The sequence below is a fragment of the Crocodylus siamensis genome, chromosome 1 (genome assembly GCF_052110815.1).
Source record: "Crocodylus siamensis isolate JL-2025a chromosome 1, ASM5211081v1, whole genome shotgun sequence".
In the NCBI taxonomy this organism is placed as follows: Eukaryota; Metazoa; Chordata; order Crocodylia; family Crocodylidae; genus Crocodylus; species Crocodylus siamensis.
The window spans coordinates 140,618,353-140,636,962 of NC_143395.1; the positions used below are offsets into that span (position 1 = coordinate 140,618,353).

Here is an 18,610-nt window from a genome sequence, read left to right on the forward strand (position 1 = left end):
ACTCCTCTACACTGAAAGGCGTGCCAAACTTTTCCAAGCTTGAGACCATGTTCACATTTTAGCATAGAATTGGAGGAGAAAAGTCCTACTACTGCTAACTGAAAGTCCCCCCTAGCTCAGAGTATAGAAATCTGAACTTAGTTCCCTATACTGTTTGTGTGTGATTGAAGGAGAGATGGAGTTACCACTTTTTTGTGGCCGCTGATTTGCTCAAACTGGCTTCATGCACGGCTAAAGGAAAGGTTACCCATGATTCTCACATTAGGACTCCAGGCTATCCAGGGATTCACTTCTTGGCAGGGAGAACAATACCTAGCGCTATCCTTTTAAATAAATGAAGAACTTGCTGAGGAGCTGAATGGGAAGACTGGCCTAGTTAAACATTACCTAACAATATGTGTGTGCGAGCCAGAGAAAATGATGCTTCCCTATTACACATTCTTTCTATGCTCTGCTGTATGCGACTGCGTTGCTAAGTCTGTGACAAGCCAAGAAACTGCATATGGAGCTAACTAGCTGGAATCACTCTACATACCCTCAGGTCATTATTATATTCAGTTATGGTTCCATACTTGAATGACACAGTGGATGTGGGAATTAAAGGCACAAAAACTCCTAAATGCTAATCTTGGCTGTAATACAGACTACCTCTGTGGCCTCAGGCAAAACACTTAACACCTCTGCCTCAGTTTCACTATTTGTAAAATGGGGCGAATAAAAATCGCTTCACTATGTCACTGGGAAGTATGGTGGATTCATTACTTAATGCAAAATGGCTCGAAGATGAAAACCCTGATGTAAATGTCAAGTTGTATTACAGGTGCCTGCTTTGCTTTTGAGAATTGCTTCTCTTTTCAAAACTGAGGGAAAGCAGGCTTTTTTAGCCTGACGCTCTTACTGTTCTGCCCTGTATTTCCTACAGATTTGGCAGAGGTAAGAGAGACACCCAAGAGAAAGAAACAAAACGTGTTGACTCCAATACTAATTTACCTCTCGCCTCCCCCTGGAAACTGATTTGAAAGTACCTGACACTTGGTGCAATATGCTGTAGTCACGAGATGAAAATTTTACCCTTTCAGATGCATTTTCATGAGCCCCAGGGATAAGTTATCTCGAGCGGGGATGATTAAGCAGAATCTGGAGAGAGTGCGACTTCCCCAGAGGCAGAGAAATCACCTCAAGCTTTTCTCCAGTTTGGCTGTGGAATTTTAACAAGGCAGTCCTGAGCATACACCACTGGAATACATGCACTGAAAAATCAGGGGGAAATGCATTTCCTGGCCAAATTATTTTATTCCATCTCAAATCAGTTTAAATAAATTCTTCATTTTAAATGACAGTTCCAACACGGAAAACCATGTGCAAGGAAAAGGAGCCTGTGCTGACAGTATAACATTACGCTTTGGTCATCATCTTCAAATGCACCCCTGTAAGAGGCGCTAAATATACAGGTGATGTTTTAACATTATGGTACTAACTGTGCTGAGAGATTCTTGAGTGCCAATTGCAGGAAATGAGTGAACCACAGTAAGATCAATTTAATATTTGCAAATGCCAACATTACTGAAAACAAATCGCCTCATTATATTCCATCCCAAGAAATAAATGTTTTAGCTTTTTTATGACGAGGCTGGAAAACAACAGCACAGAAATCATTGCCACCCTTGGGCCTTAGAAACATTTGGCTATCACCTACGCTTTATAATAGACTGGTAGTTAAGCGATTGTCTTATGCTAACTAGCATTCTTGTCCCCTCACTTTAAACTATTATTTAACTTTCATATGCATCATAGGAGTAATATAATTCCGGAGAACAGGCATTCACATGATCCGTGCTCCAGGACTTCATTTTTTTTTAACCATAGAGAAAACACTAGGTGCAGCATGGTCTCTTTAATTTTAAAATGTTTCTGTTTCACTGGAAGAAGTAAATAGGTAATGCCAAAAATATTAAACCATGTAGAGAGAAGGGAAGCAGCAGACCAGAACGGAACTATAATGTTTGTTCCTTGCATTCTTGGCTAGCCATTGTGTGGTGCTCCACAGCGCAGACCTGAGCTGCACTATGAGTTGTTCCATGTTGGATAAGTATTAGTTAAATCATATGGGATCAGAGCCAACAGCTGGATTTTGTAGGGTGCTGGCAAGAAGTGTTCATAGGGACACTCTCTTGCTTGCTGTCTCCTCCCAAGCAAAACAGAGGGATTTACAACAAAGTGGGTGGGGTGGCTTGAGAGTCCTCGGCCCAAGAATCTGCTCAGGCAAAGTAGAGTTCAGCTGCCCATATGCTCCGCTCTGTTTATACTGGTGCTACCGGCATTTGAATGATTTTAAGGGATTCTTCTCCCAAAAGATGAGAGCCTGAAATTAACCTTTTAATCATAGGATTGAGAACACATTTTGGTAATGGTTTAGGGAATTTTCTCTTCCTTTTCCTTGAGTGACTTAGCTTTGGAATCCAAATAGAGGCATTTTAATCAGCCATCATGATGGCTTCCAGGATCTTTGGCCTGTTGATGGTGCCCTAGCCAAGAGACCATGACCATGAGACAGAGGCTGAAAATTAAAGGGAATAGGCCACAAGAAAGGGTGTTCCTGAACACTACTGTTGTCCAGATTAATTTGACATGGGGATATATCATTTTGCTGATTATTTGATGAATTTTCATCAAAGAGCAGGCTAGTCCTTTGGAGAGGAAGTTGTCAAGCCTTTGTAGTTTCTCACTGGAGGCAGCTCTGCCTCTGTTGCTCATAGAATCATAGAAGTCGGGTCAGAAGGGACCTTGTAGATCTTCAAGTCCGACCCCCTGCCTGGGCAGGAGAAAAACTGGGCTCAAATGACTCCCGCCAGGTAGGCATCAAGCCTCCTCTTAAAGACCCCCAGGACAGGAGCCAGCACCACTTCCCTTGGAAGTTGGTTCCAGATCCTAGCCACCCTGACAGTGAAGTACTTCTGAAGGATGTCTAATCTAAACCTACTCTCCAACAACTTGTGGCCATTATTCCTTGTTATGCCAGGGGGCGCTAGGGGAAACAAGGTCTCTCCCAAACCCTTCTGGTCCCCCCTAGTGAGTTTATAGACTGTCACCAGGTCCCCCCTCAGCCTTCTCTTGTGAAGGCTGAATAGGTTCAGGTCCCGCAGTCTCTCATTGTAGGGTCTGCCCTGTGGTCCCCGAATCATGTGGGTGGCCCTCCTTTGGACCCTCTCAATGTTGTCCACATCCCTCCTGAAGTGGGGCACAGAACTGGACTCCAGCTGTGGCCTGACCAGTGTCGCGTAGAGGGGGAGGATCACCTCCTTGGCCCTGCTTGAGATGCACCTGTGGATGCACAACAAGGTCCGGTTAGCCCTGCCAACTGTGACTTTGCATTGTCAGCCCATGTTCATCTTGGAGTCAACAATGACTCCAAGATCCCTTTCTGCCTCCATGCTCTCAAGAAGGGAGTTTCTCATTCTATAAGTGTGCTGCTGATTATTACTGCCCAAGTGCAGCACCCTGCACTTGTCAGTATTGAAACACATCCTGTTTTTGGTAGTCCACCCCTGTAACCTATCCAGGTCTTGCTGCAGTGTTTCCCTCCCTACTAGCGTGCTCACCTCACCCCAAATTTTGGTATCATCAGCAAATTTAAACAGGTTGCTTTTCACCCCATCATCCAAATCGCTGATAAAAAAATTGAACAGCGCAGGCCCAAGAATCAAGCCCTGGGGGACTTCACTGCCCACTTCTCCCCAGGTCAAATATGACCCGTCCACCACCACCCTCTAAGTGTGACCCTTCAGCCAATCTGCAATCCATCTGACTGTGTAGGCATCAATGCCATAGTCACCTAGTTTTTTAATGAGGATGGGGTGGGAGATGGTGTCAAAGGCTTTGCTGAAGTCCAGAAAGACTACATCCATGGCAACACCTGCATCCAGTGCTTTTGTGACCTGATCATAAAAGGCAATCAGGTTGGTCTGACATGACCTGGCCCTAATGAAACCGTGCTGGTTGCCCTTGAGCATCATCCCTGAAGCCGGCCCATTGCAGATGTGCTCCTTGAGGATCTTCCCTCAGTCTCAGTAGTGTTCCTCTCAGTCTCTTGATGAGGAATGTAGTTGCTCCATTTCAGGAAGGAGGTAAGCTGAGCCCCCACTTCCTCTGGCTTCCAGCTTGTGCCTTTAGGCTCTCTACTTCTCTTTGGAGGTGGGAATGTTGTTACAGCTTTGGGCTAACGTGTGAGTACCTTGTAGTAAAGCCAGATGTCCTCCTCATCTGTGCACTCTATGTATGCAACCTTGAGATGAGTCAGCTTCTTCAATAAGCTGACCCTTCCTATGGTTTAGAAGCTATGCTGGCAACCCACCAGAAGAGCCAGCTCAACTACTGGCAAGCAGTCAGGTGGTGGGTAGAATGCTTGTAGCTGCCCTTGTAGTGGCATCAGAAACTGAACTAGTACCTTGTAATGGCATGAATCAAAAGGGTGAGTTTCTCCCAAATTGGAGGCACAATGGATATAGGTGTTAAAGCATCTGAATGCTGAATCTGGTTAGCTATTAGCTAGGAACCATGGATAACTAAAAAAAACCCCTTCCATGACAAACTTTCTACTCTAATAGTCAGTTTTTCTTTTGAAAGCTGTCTTCATAATGAGAAAGGGTAGAAATATTCAAATTCTTCCCAGGTGTAATGGTACTAAGCCAACAAAGATGCTCAGTGGATGAATCTGACCAACTGTTTAAAAATTAAACCAAGATTATCATTGATATATCCGACACACAAACAGAAAAAGATGGATTCCCATTCAACAAAGTTCACAAACCTCGTTGTTCAGCCCAATACAAGACAAGCAGCTGGAAACTGTGAGACAACTGATAGATACTACATTCTCTACTTCGCTACCTTGAAGATCATTCATCTGCTCAGCCTTCTTCCCAAGAAACCTACACATTTAGTAATAATTCTTTATACTTCCAGTGATTAACTCAAGGTCTCACAGGAAGTTCAAGACAAGCCCAGGAAGAAAAATCATCCCCCAAAACTCCCCCTCTTGTGCGTTAGTCACTAGAGTACCTCTCCTCTTACAGTGTCTATGCCTGTACTGTATGTTGACCTGCCTGGAAAAGCCACTCAAAATAAATAAAATCCTGGCCAATTTTTAAAAAACATTTTCTTGTCATGGTTCATTGTTTTTTTCTAGCTAGACATTAGGCAGTCTCCATGAAGCGAGACAGCTTTCCTTTCAGAATTTTCCAGGAAACACAGTTGTCTCCCACATGTTACACTTAATGTAGCTCAAACAAATGTTTTAGGAAATTCCTCCTAATTCAGTGAAATTGTGAGCTTGGCAATGTTACCCTGGAAATGAGACTGAAAGATATCATATTTTTTTTAAACTGTACAGGGGAGGTTAGGCTTAAAACTGACTGCTTGGGGAGATAAAAACTCACGTTACGCATAAAGGATTTGGCAGGCTCGAACACAGAAATTTCCAGAAGTGTTTGCGTGGCAAAAGCTCTACGCCAATCCACATTTTTTAGCTATTCTGGCTGGATGCCCAGCCTACAAGAAAGTCTTGCATCTCAACACAGTTCACTGCCTTCCCTGATGAGTTTCCATACTGCATGGCAACATTGGATAATCTCATTTGTGTGCCAAAAAAACTCCTGCTACTTATATTGTTACTAAATACCAGATGTGCTTAATAAAGAGTAAGTGGAGCCAAACCTAGGGTAATCACATAACCTATCATTAACGTTTTCTAAAAACAAAAAATGCAATTGGAACACCAGATTACTGTTTTGCTTTGTTTGCTTTACGCCCTATTACTGGAACCCCTAGGGTGATGGGAACAGAACTCGGTAGGAGTAGACAGCTCTGGCACAGCTGATGACGTTGTTTACAATCACACTCCCGCACATCTGAAACGTGTGAGAAAGTAGAGGCTAAGCAGATTTCCTTTGCACTCAGCACAAGGGCCGAGAGGGAGAAGAAAATTGCAGCAGGAAGTCTACAGTGAGCGAGATAAGTGGTAGAATCATATTTCTTTATCCCATGGAGGGAGCTAGGGGAAAAAAATAAATAAATAACAATGCGGGTTTGATCCTCATGCTTTGCCTGGCCAGAACTCCCTGGTGCACAGGAATGCAAGAGTGCACCTTGTTACATGAAATGTAATGACAACCCAAATCCTCCAAGTCCATTTAAAACACATTTTTGTGTGTGTCAGGGGCCCCGTCACCACATCAAATGTACACACACATTTTAACATGTCAATAGAAGCTGCATATGTGCATATCCTGGGTTGACCAGACCCTTGGAAAAAAGTTAAGTCATGTCAATAATAACTAGATTCTGCTGTTAGACACATGAAAGCCAGAGGGATTTGAATACGCGGTAACATTTACAGGCCCTTTGTGCCACCCCCAAAAAAAAGGCCTGCTGTAACACTGCAGTCTTGAAGCAATCCAGTGCAAGGGGAGATTATCCCAACTGAAAATAGATGGGTGAAAAGGCCAGTTTCTCTCTAAAGGCTTTTTATGGGTGAAATTAGGCATTTTAACTGAATGAGGAGAAAAGGCATTGTACTGTTATAAATGTACTTTTAAATGGTAGTGTTAACCAGATGGAGACACTGCAAAAAAGCACATAACAGAAGTTTCCTCCCAAAAAGCAGTTTTTCAGTGTGTTTGTTTTTCACTTTGCTGTTATGGAAAAGAAGGTGATTTGGGGTGATGATGGTGGGAAGTCCAGGCTTTATCACACACAGTATGACACAGCAGTGAATCAGGAAAAGAAAAGCCAGCAGCAATCCTGTCCCTCTGGTCTTTACAGGAAAACTGTAATTGAAAGCAATGGGAGTTTCACCTATTTAAAGATTGCTAGTCTTGTTCCAGGACTCAGAGCCAAAAGGTGAACACATTACAATGGGTGTGAGCCATCTCTGCCTGGGGATTAGAGGGTGGACACCTCAACTCTTGATCCTCCTATTGTGTAATATGACTATACACAAGTGCTGTAAAGCTTTCCTTGTCAGGGAAAAGAGGAAGCCTGCCCACAAAAGGATACCAAAGCCCTGCATCTTGCTGAGGAACCCACAAAGCTGTCTTACCACTCCAGTAAGACTTCATATGGATATAATGTTCTGTATGTTGCAGGATCAGGGCTGAAGCTCATTTAAATTTACATTGGTATGGTGATGCTGATTTTAAAGACCGAGGCAAATTAATACAACATTTGTGCTACCAGCTAAGAAAAGGAACAGCATATTTTCCCATTCGCCAGCACTCCACACACAACCTCTGCACTCATCCTATAACACCTACTTCTTTTTTGCTCTTGATCATATTTTATTCTGTATGTGAATGTGTTGCATCTTCTTTATTTGCATGTTACTTTTATGAGTACTGACCTTTTCCTTTTTGTCCAATGACATTGTCCCGGGGAAAGAAGACAAGGAGTACTCACCGGCAACAGGAGATGCAGCACAGCAGGGGTAGAAGGAAGAGCCCATGCAGCTCGTCAGCCGCCTCTTTATCCAATTAAGACTGGCTGGTGACATCAACCCCAAATGCTGGCCGGCGGAGATAAAAATGGCGGCTAATGCCGCGGAGAGAGGAGGAGAGAGCAGTGAGAAAGGGGAGCTGCAGCCGCCTCTGGGAGGAAAGAGGATCTTCCCCATGGGACACGCAGCACCCAACAAGCTGGGGGCAGACACAGACAGTGTGGGGCAGAGCGCCCCGTCAGGAGCACAGATGGGAAGGCAAGTGAGTGATAGGTACTCCAGACTCAGAGAGGGAGTCAGAGCCACATCCAACATTCGAGCAGACCCCAGGTGGGAGTATTGGGACAACCAAGGCGAGGAGAGAGCCATGCCAGAGGGAAAAGACCCTAAGAGATCCCCGAGGGGGTTACAATTGGGGCAGATACCGCCGCTGATCCCAGTTGGGTCGGCGGGAGAATGGGAGTGAATCCCAGAGGCTACGGGCAATGAGAAGAGCGTCCCCAAGCTGGAGCAAGGGGGGAAGGATTGTAAGGGGATAGGGCATAGCCACATCAGGAGGTGGCTCATCACTTTAGTGTTTTGTTGATGCATTTCTGTTTGGTTGCCCCGTGCAAAGGGGGAGAGTAGAAAGTACTGGGAGTATCCCCGAGGAACGGGCCAAAGGAGAGCCTCGGAAGTTTTTTTGTGTTTCCCCAAAGAAGGGGTGGAGGCAGGGAAGGCAGAGGGGGTAGGCCTGCATGGGCAAACTTGGCCATAGGTGATGAGCATACAGACGTCAAGCTGTGAGACATGACTCCACAAGAGGGGACAAGGCCAACAGAGGGACAACTCACACAACGGGGCGTGAGGCCGGGGTGTAGCGGTGGCGGAGTCCCATGAATGACCGCCAGGTGAACCACGGGCTGCTGAGCACACCCAACAACCAATCCCATCTACTGAAGAACAACAAGTCGTGGCAGGCGAGAACAGGGGAGGTGACCCAAGAACAAGACACCTGCTCGTGTCAACGACACGAGCCCATAGGATGCCCTACATTTACCACCAGAGTAAAGGTCACATGAGAACGGATATTTGAAGCCCGGTGGCCACAGTCATATTTTCTTGTGGTAGTCCTACACAGAGTTAGGACCAGGTCCATAGCTACTTGCCCATGGTATTCTGTTGACTCCAGTGTAATTTGTTCAGGAGTAACTCTTTCAAAAATCAGACCTCTACTATATTTTCTCACTTACAATACACCCCAGAATAAGAAACAACATTGTTTTTGAAAGGGAGAATGAAGAAAATAAGATCTTTCCCTGTAGTAAGCAACTGAGTAGCAACATTCCCTCGGGGATCTCTTAGGGTCTTTTCCCTCTGGCATGGCTCTCTCCTCGCCTTGGTTGTCCCAAGAAGCTGAGCCTACTCATTGTTCTGTTTCCTGTGGAGTGTGTGCAGACTCTGATTTCCAGTAGCTGTGGGTTTTTTTTAAAGGAAAAGGTACAGTTGTCTATGAGTATAGTTCTGTGGAGCACCAAGCAAATGTATAAAGCTATAAATAAAATAACAAAGAGTCCTAGTGCTTCATCTTTATTCATAGATTCACAGATGTTTGGGTCAGAAGGGATCTTAGCAGATCATTGAGTCTGACCCCCTGCCCTGGGCAGGAAAGAGTGCTGGGGTCAGACAACCCCAGCCAGGTGCATGTCTAGCCTCTTCTTAAAGACCCCCAAGGTAGGGGAAAACCACCTCCCTTGAAAGCCCATTACAGATTTTGGCAACCCTTATCATAAATAAGTTTTTCCTGATGCCTAACCTACATCTGCTATCCATCAGTTTGTGGCCATTGTTCCTCCAAGGGGTGCCCTGGTAGACAGAGCATCTCTTATTCCTTGCTGTCCCCCCATCATGAATTTGTAGACAGTCACAAGATCAACTCTCAGCCTTCTCTTGCAGAGGCTGAAGAGGTCCAAGGCCCTCAATCTCTCCTCATAGTGTTTTGCCTGCAGGCCACTACCATATGAGTTGTCCTCCTCTGACCCATCTTGAGGTTGTCCACATCCCTCTTGAAGTGTGGCACCCAAAACTGGAAGCAGTACTCCAACAGCAGCCTAACCAACTGCACGTGAAGGGGAAGTATCACCTCCTTGGACCTGTTTGTCATGCACCTGCTAATGCATGATAAAGTGTGGTTAGCTTTACTGATCAGTCACTTTGCCACATTGATGACTCATGTTCATCTTGGAGTCAACAGTGACTCCAAGATCCCTTTCTGCTGCTGTGCTGCTGAGAAGATCCTCCCCCAGTACTGTAAGCATGCTGGTGATTCCTTCTTCTTAGGTGTAGCTCCTTGCATATGTCCTTATTGAACTGCATCCTATTCTGTTCTGCCCATTTTCCCAACCTGTTGTAAAAATGTTGTTCATATTGTATAGTATTTCAATCCACATACACCCTCACTGAAATCAGGGAAGCTAAGCTGAAGCAGAGAAAGAGAATAGAAACAGCACACCTTATAAGACAGTTGCACAATTCCTGCTCCAGCTTGCATAGTCACAGAAATCCTGGGAACACCATGACTAATTCAGCTAAAATGCCTTTAGGGATTCCTCTGCCTCTTCCTCTGGGCCCTCTGCCTCTTCCAGATGAAGCCATGCTGCCTAGAAGTATGAATATGGTTCTCTGGTTCAGAGACCATTCAACAGAGCCCAGGAAAGCTATGGGGCTAAGGATCCAGAGTCACATTCAGAACGTGAGGCAGTAACCCTAGACCCCACAGAAGAATGATTAGCCTAGGATAAGCAGAATTCCGAAGAGAAAACTGGGATATTTATGCAATGGTGGCAGCTTCCTCCTCCTCTTCCCACATTTGTGCACCACTTAACTAAAATAACAAGGAAGTTTCAGGTTCAGAAGTGTCCCATCGTGCCACTTGTGGACAATCTGTCATACAAGCAACATGGAATGGAAAACTGGCTTCTTTGCCAGTTTTGGCTTCCACATCAACATATCTACTCTGAGCTTTTAATGGCCCATCCACATCTTTTGGATGGTTTAAAAGAAAGAAAAGGACAGCAACCAGCCCCAGATAACTCTATGACCTCCCTCCCATCTTGGCCTCTGACAGCTATTTCCAGTCTGCTGCCTCCTCCCTGGCCAGATCCTGTGGTTAAAGCACTAGGTAAAAAACTGCATGTGTCAGAGAAACTGACACCAAAAAATTGACAAAAGGACCAAACTCTGACTAGGAAGCTAGGAATTGCTCCAAAACCTGTGTCATTCATCATTTGCAGGGCTCAACATCTGGTCATCCTAGTTTTGTGGGAAACTTCACATGGAATTTTTCACCCCTTTTCCTTCAGGCTTTAATTGTAATCTGGCCTCTCATTCTTTAATCAACCATGTTAGCTGAGAAGTGTTCCTTGGGAAAAACTGAGTAGAAAAAGGAGAAAATAAAGAAAACAGAAAGGAAAATTAAGGTGTAGTTGCTACTCCCTGAAAATACCCTGCCAAATTGATCCTTTCCATGCTGAGCACACACATTCCATTTACTCTAATATACAGCAGGAGCCAAAAGATAAATAGATTCTCTCACATTCACTTAGAACCAAATTTTTATGATGTCCAAGTAATTTATTAGAAAAAAAGCCACACACACAGAAATGATCTTGAATGTGAACTCCTAACTCTACCTGGAGTTCCCCAGCTCCTTCAAGGTAGAATACTATACCTGGTTTCTGAAAACCACCTTACTTTCAAATTATAACACAATACTTGGCTCCTTACTGCCCAGTCACACAATAACATTGAGATTTCAGCTGCTCCAGTTTCTCCCCAAGTAGACACAGTGAGGCATCTTCTATTCCACCTACTAGGTGCATAAGTGGACTCAGACACATAAGCATGCTCCTACTCCACCCTTTGCAAGTCCCTGGGTACATCTACATGTGCACTTATGCAGTAATATGCATTAATATGCATTAAATCTAGTACCTTCATTGTGAGGTACTAAGAAAATGTGCATTAGCCTACCTTAATGCGCATTACCTAAAGAGCACAACAGTTTTTAAATGTGCATTAGCCTGCTTAACGTGCATTAGCCTATGTTAATGTGCATGAACTAAATAGCACAGTTTTTTCAACCTAAAATAGGCTAATTCACATTAAAGTGCATGTGTAGCTGTGCCCCCTGAAAATCAGTTAATGCCCAAGAAACTTTAGGTGGATCTTCCTCCTCCTAGCTGCTTTCCTGTGACTGTATCTGAAAGGTAAGATGGTGGTGTGTTATATTATAAAAGTAAATGCAGGGCACATCTACATGTGTGCTTTAGTGCACATTAGCCTATATTAATGTGCATTAAAATAGACTAATGCACATTAAGCATCACTTAAAAACCATGAGTGTTTATACTCATGCCACAGGACTGGGGGAGCGGGGGCACTTTAATTAGAGCAGCTCCAAGAGCCACTCTGATTGAAGCACCCAGACTGTCTCATGTATTAGCTTCCCTGCCTCACACGAGCTTTAAGCCAAGCACCTCTGCTGCCATTTTTAAGCACGGGGATGTGCACACATGAGATGCTGTGGTGCTTTAATCAGACCTGAGGTTCTCAGAGCCACTCTAATTAAAGCACCATCCCCCCTCACCACCACCAGAGCACATGTTAAAGTGCCATGTGCTCTTCAGTTAATGCACATTAGGGCAAACTAATGCACATTTTCTTAGTACCTCACAATGGAGGTACTTGACTGAATACACATTAATTAAAGCACACTAATGCACATGTAGACACTCCCACATTCATGCATTTCCAGGACTTGAACAGGATGGAATAGACTTACACTGAAGTGTCTACATCCACTTAGATGTCTTACAGGTGAAACACAAACAGGCCCAGTCTGTTTCCAGCTGGGATTCCTCTCTTTTTTGGATAAAGCAGTGTTTTCTAATTCCAACTCTCATAGGCTCTTTTTCTAGTTCCAACTCTCTTCATGCAAGAGTGAGCACTGCTGTTCAGGCTCTCAGTGAAGGCATGCTTCCCCTGACTGGAGCCCCTTTCTTCTCAGAAGTCTTTTTAACCTATAACTGGGCCCAGCTGCAGCATTTCCTGTTGATCATTGACTCTGGCTTAACCTCTTCCCTGCTGTGCTGCATGCTTGGACATGCCACCACTGAGCTACACAAATCCCAGCATCCAGTCAGAATTGTCAGTTGTCCCACAGCCTGTTCTGCAAGTTACAGTACTGGTCCAATATGATCTGGCAATCCCTGGATTTCTTACCAATGGAAACAGTTGGCCTGGTTTAGCTTTTAGTTCCCTTGGTGTAATGAATATGAGAAATCGTGTTGCCATCTCTCTCGCTAAAACCTTTCTTAAGCACAGCTTATGCTGGAAAGGCACAGAAACAAATCCTCAGTCTGTAGCAAGAAGGTCTGAATTAGGTTTATGTCTCTTCTCAAATTAAAAGGTCTTCATTCTGGTCTCAAGTGAGTCTTGTGTTAGTGGAAATCCATTGGCTTCTATGAAATATGCCTGATTATGGTCTTGGTCCTGAAATACATCTTCCAAGGTGCTAAATTCCTCCAACTCCTTTTGCCTCTGTTGGGAGTCAAAGGCGTACAGGAGCAGGCCCTTCCAGTGGTGTGGGATCAGACTTAAGCCATTCTGGATACTCACAAGTTCTAAAAGTAAGCTTTCCCCCCTCCCTTGCTCAATGTATAGAGCAGCTCTTTGTTAGTCATATCAATAAAAGGGACACATATGCGATGCCCACCAAATTTCCCCATGCTTAGAGTCCTATGTGAAGTAGCCCACTTATTCTATAAGTATTCTTTCCAGGAAAAAGGCCTAGAATATAGTGCTTCTTGTCCCAGCTTAGTTGCCAGTAAAAGACATGATGAAAAGCATAATTCTTCTGATGCAACCTCAGTCAAGTGGTTTATGGATAAAGGTAAACCTAATATATGTCAGGCTTGCTGGATGGCAAACAGAAAGACCACTTGTGAAATCTCAATGATTACATACTCTGGAGAAATCTTAATGTAAACTTCTTTGAGCTTTGAATCACGCTATTGTTCTCAGGGCTTTGGGTGAAAATTGTTCTGGATGTTATAGAGTATTTCTTTGATAATGGCTCATTTCTTATTAAAGTCTTAAGGATATCCTACATCTTTTGAGCTTTCAACCACATGTTTACATTTTTCCCCATTTGCAGTATCAAATTAAGCAAAATATCAAATAATGTTAAACCCTGGAGGATAATTATTTATACAATTGGTCTTCTCTTTGAATATTATTGCTGTGTTAAAAGATATATGAAAAATAATGATGGCTCTGTCAAACAGAACGTTTGTCATTAATTCATCATTTGTCCTTCAGATTTACCACTACAGGGACAAGGAAGAAATTGGGCTCTAGGGTTCAGCACTGGGACATTACACATGGGTTTTGTTTCTGGCTTTGCCACAGGTTTCTTGCACATGTTATTTTGTTTCTACTATGCTGGTTCAGCAAGGTGTTTGAGCACATTGTTCAACTGCACATTGCTTAACAGGCGAACTGGACTCCTCACAGACACAGAGTTAAGCACATGTGTCAATATTTAGTGAATCTGTGGCTCTGTGCTTTACATCTGCATTTATCAACATGGGAACACTAATGCCTTCCTGCCTCAGTTGTAATCTTACACTCAAACACTGTCCCACCCTTAGAAGGGAGGTTATGCCATAGGAGAGTTATGCCATGTGTGCCATACAATCCCTCCCTGGAGGAAACTGCTGATGGAATTAGCTGCCTGCACTAGCTCTGCTCTCCCCAGTCAGAGCTTCGTATGATCCAAACTTCATTGACTTTCTCTGGGCTCCCACTGAGATGGAATTCCAGGCATTTTTTACCTGGGTTTCTCTCTGGTGGACTTTTGCTGCCAAGGCCAATCCACCAAGATCTTCAGTAGTTCAGTACTGTGTGAACTCAGCTTTCTGTAACTCAGACTCCTCAGCTTTCCAGTGAAAATGGAAGACTTTTATTCTTAGATAAGGGGGTTTATGCAGATTCTTAAATTTTCATGGAAAAAAAAAAGAATTTGTGAATTAAAACTGATTTAGTTTTGTGCAGTGCAGTGCAGCTTTGTGAGCAGACCGATCCTTAGGTTGGTTTGAAATTGGCTTCACAGCAGTCGAACTGTCATTAGCAGATTTACCAGTGCACATGAGACTGTTAACTGCTGTAAGCCTAGTTCAGATCATATTCAGATCATATTCAGATCATATTCAGAACATCTGCACAGGGTTGTGCACTAGTTTACTACCCCACCTCTTGTTAAGCCAGTACAGCTTTGCATGGATATTTCCAGCTCTGGTTTTTTTCCTGGTGAAAACAGGCCTGGGAATCTCACTGATGTCAGCAATTGGCCAGGGTTCACAGGAGCACTCAGCTGTGGGCTCTCACTCTGCAGGCAGGAGGCCACACTTGGGGTATATCTCACAGAATCCTCTTGCTGACTTTTTCTGTACTCTTTTACTGAGGCTCTGCACATGGGGACCTGATCAGCAGAGCCAGGAGTTGATTCCATTTGAGGCTGCCATGCCGATGCATTAAAAACTGGTTTCACAGGCTCACCCAGGAACTGCTCAGGCTGACTTGGCCTATTAATATTTTCAGCCCTGCCTGAAGCAAGGATTGAGTTGGCTCTGATTCATTATGACAGCTGCCAGACTAGATGTATGCTTGCAGCAGCTGCTGGAAAGGGCAGCTCTTGTGTCCCCTGCCAGTGCTAATAGGGTCACATAGGGGATAGCCCATGGAACCTCCTCCCCTGACCAGCCACTCCAAAAGTACAAGAGGAGGAGGCAGGACCAAGATGCAGCCACTTCTCCCCAGCATGAAGAGTGAAGAGCTGATGCTGGGAAAGAATGTGGAGTCCTATTCCTCTGTCACCTACCAGGAGAGACCCTGAACTATTGATTTGTTCCCCTATCTGTAAAACTGTTGTGTTCTTAGAGTCAAATGGTGCCTGTATGTCCATAGAGAATGTCCATGACTGGCTGCTTACAGGTCAGTGTATACATAATTATGGGCAATTCTGCTGGAGCTGGCCCTGTAATTATAAACAGTAGTACTAGTAAGAGCAGTATGAGAGTGACTAAAAGCCTCAACCATGATCAGTGCCCCAATGTGCAAGGTACTGTACAAAGACACAGTAAAGGACAGCCCCTGCTCCCCAAGACTTTGAATTAGTACCAGACAAAACAGTGGCAAAAAGGGAGAGCTGTCCCTGTGACACACAGGAGGAGCTGATGCACAGGATGACTATCCAGTTTTCCTGAGCTCACAGACAGTCTATTGCATAGTCAGGATCTGAACCCAGATTTTCTAGTTCCAATCCAGGGACAATCCCAAAACCAGTCGTCTTCTCTAATGTGTCTGCCCAACTCTTTGTAATGACAAACAGCTGCAGAAAGGCTCAGTTTGTACTCTAAATAAAGTGCTCCCAAGTCCTCCTAAGCCGACTGACCCAAAAAGTAAGCATGGTCAAGGTATATCAGTTTCTGTAGCCAACAGCACACAAGCAAGCAATTTAGCCAGTAACACATCCAGCTACTTTTGACTCCCCTGTACCCAAGCAACCAGGTACCCATTTGCAGCTGGGTTGGCAGCTTTTGCCAGAAGTCCTGAGCAGGACCTTAACTCATAAACCAGAGCCATAGCAAGACTGTCTTACCCACACTGCTACTGCAACCCTGTACTAGGTGGAATCGTTCTTTACTTGTACCAGTTCACTTCAGAATGTCCATAAGCGTCCTGTTGACACTGGATGAATGTATGAGGCTAATCTTTCCCTTGCTTTCTCACAACAACAGACATATAAAGTTACATAGACATAAATCTTGTGGGTGTTGGTCACATTTATTCCTCCATTAATCTTTATATAACGACTGTATGATGTTTGTCCTGAAACAAGAACCATTTCATGTAAAAACTTAATGTATCACATCTTCCTGATGGAGGGATGTTTTATGCTACAGCAATTAAAAGAATGTCCTTTTGTGAGTCATCCACATTTCCCCCTTATAATTCCTTCCAAATGTCTTTCTGATGCTTATCCTTCAGCTCAGCCTGTTCACCCAAAAAAGCAAAATAAAACCCTGCTTGGAACAAGTTCAGCCTGCAGTAATCTCATTTCTGAATATCAGTGGGCCACCCATTATTATCAACTCTAGTTGTCCCTGCCTACAGAAGAGTATGTATTTTGCAGTGGCACTAACTTTGGCAGGATTTTATTCCTGCTGTTTATTGCACAAGCCCATCAGGCAGACAGACAATGATGGAAAGGAAGCTCAGATGGGCTTGTTTAATAGCCTTAAATAACAAGGCTGCAGCACAGCAGGTCTGCAGTAAGGGCACGACTACACTAGGCTGCTTTTCCCCCTAAGACTTCTTCCTACTGCAGTGCCACAGGTAGTCACAACAGTGGAACTGCTAGGGTAGAAACTAAGATTTAGACAGGGTTTTAATGACCTTGCTAAGAGTAAGGATACGTTACACAGTGTTTAAAAGTCTAAAAGCCTAAGACTCGTCTATGCTATCACCCTTACCTTCTCTATCAGCAGCATGTGTGAAGTGATTCATGTGTTTTATGCATTTAGTCATACACAGGTTTTAAATTAAGGGCCAGATATTCTGGTGGCATAACCTGACTCATTTAACGTTGGTGCAGCTATTCCAATTTTCAGTAGCAGAGAAGATTGCTCAAAATCTATTCTCTAGCAGTAAAACTTGTTTTAGGTTAAAACCTTCAGTTCCACAGATGTAGTACTCATCCAGAAGAAGAGTCCTATGTCTATTTCCCCTACATATGTGGTAATGTAATATCTTTAGCTGGATATACACACCCAAAAGGGCTTCAATATAGACATTGTCTAATGCACTCCGTCTGTCATGTCACCATTTCCACACTACACAGCATGGGATCACTATCAATTTCTCCATACTAGCCTGCTAAAAAACAACTGAAACTAGCTACATACCAGAAATACCAAGTCCCCACAAAGCCTCTGCTATATAGATTCTCTTTTTTGTCTGATTCACTGGGCTTTGGCAGAACTCCAAGATTTAGGAGTGGGGGGGTGAAAAGACTTCCTGAGCATACCAACAGCCTCATTTTGATCTGTGATACTGAGCACTCATTTCCACTTCACAGACTCTGCTGAGCTGTGCCACAGAGAGACAAATCCCAGAAGTGGAAGGAGTGTGGTGGGGGGAAGAAAAAGATGAAAGCTGAAAAGAGCCGCATTTATTAAGCTGTTTTTCTTTCAGTGAAAAGAAGCATTTATCAGTGATTTCATATATCATGTGAGAGATGGCTTCCTGCCAAAATCTGAGGATCCAAACAGCCCACTGACATCATATGCTAAATATAGAACAGCTTTTGCTTTAGGTGAATAAATAATGCAGCTGCAAAGGCATAGGTCTTCAGTTACAGGTTTATTATGATCAGGCTGTCAGGTTCTTCTAATCAAAAGAATAATGTCCAATTCCAACAAGAAATGATAGTCAAAGTACCCAAAACAATTACAGACAATAGCTGATTAAGCCAGTCTGCCACTGATTTCCTTGTTCACTAGTTTTTCGTGCTGCTGAAATGAAATGTAGCTGTAATCCATGTTAGAGCTTTTCAACATAGAACTGTTCTGTCCCTCCCTTTTCCTAAAAGCCAGGCTGTAAAAATGAAAATGGGTGGGGAGGTTTTGAACAATGAACATGGCCAAAAATATGGAAACTTTTTCGTTCTTACTGAAAAAAATAGCTCGTATCACACTAACAATAGCAGTATCTCTGTAGGAGACTGCTTCACTGCAAGAGGTTTTCCATACCCATTCATATACGTATTTTAATTGTTGCTCATCCCTCTTGATTCCTTAACTCTTTTATTTAAGGGAACCCTTATTTAATAGGCATATATCCAAGATCCAAAGCCAGCTATCTGATAGTTATGTTACATCCCTGAAACCACTTGAAAAAAGATTAGGATTTGTAATAATACCCAGTCATTTTTTTGTCTTCCTTCAGATCAAAGGCACTAAATGGGGGGGGAAGGGGGCGTGCTACATCTGAAGCCATTCTTAATAGGGCAAATGCAGA

The 18,610-nt window shown here is 43.7% G+C and overlaps 1 protein-coding gene across 4 annotated transcripts in view; it reads left to right on the top strand.

The window, feature by feature from the left end:
* The window catches only part of LOC149873412 (uncharacterized), a 67,260-nt gene extending 57,871 nt beyond the window's left edge, over positions 1-9,389 (top strand). For all 4 annotated transcript variants that reach the window (XR_016441954.1, XR_016441952.1, XR_016441955.1 and 1 more), the window contains one exon: positions 1,080-9,389. The gene's annotated coding sequence lies outside the window, so the exon portion shown is untranslated. The remainder of the gene's footprint in view (positions 1-1,079) is intronic.
* Positions 9,390-18,610: the final 9,221 nt, after the last annotated feature.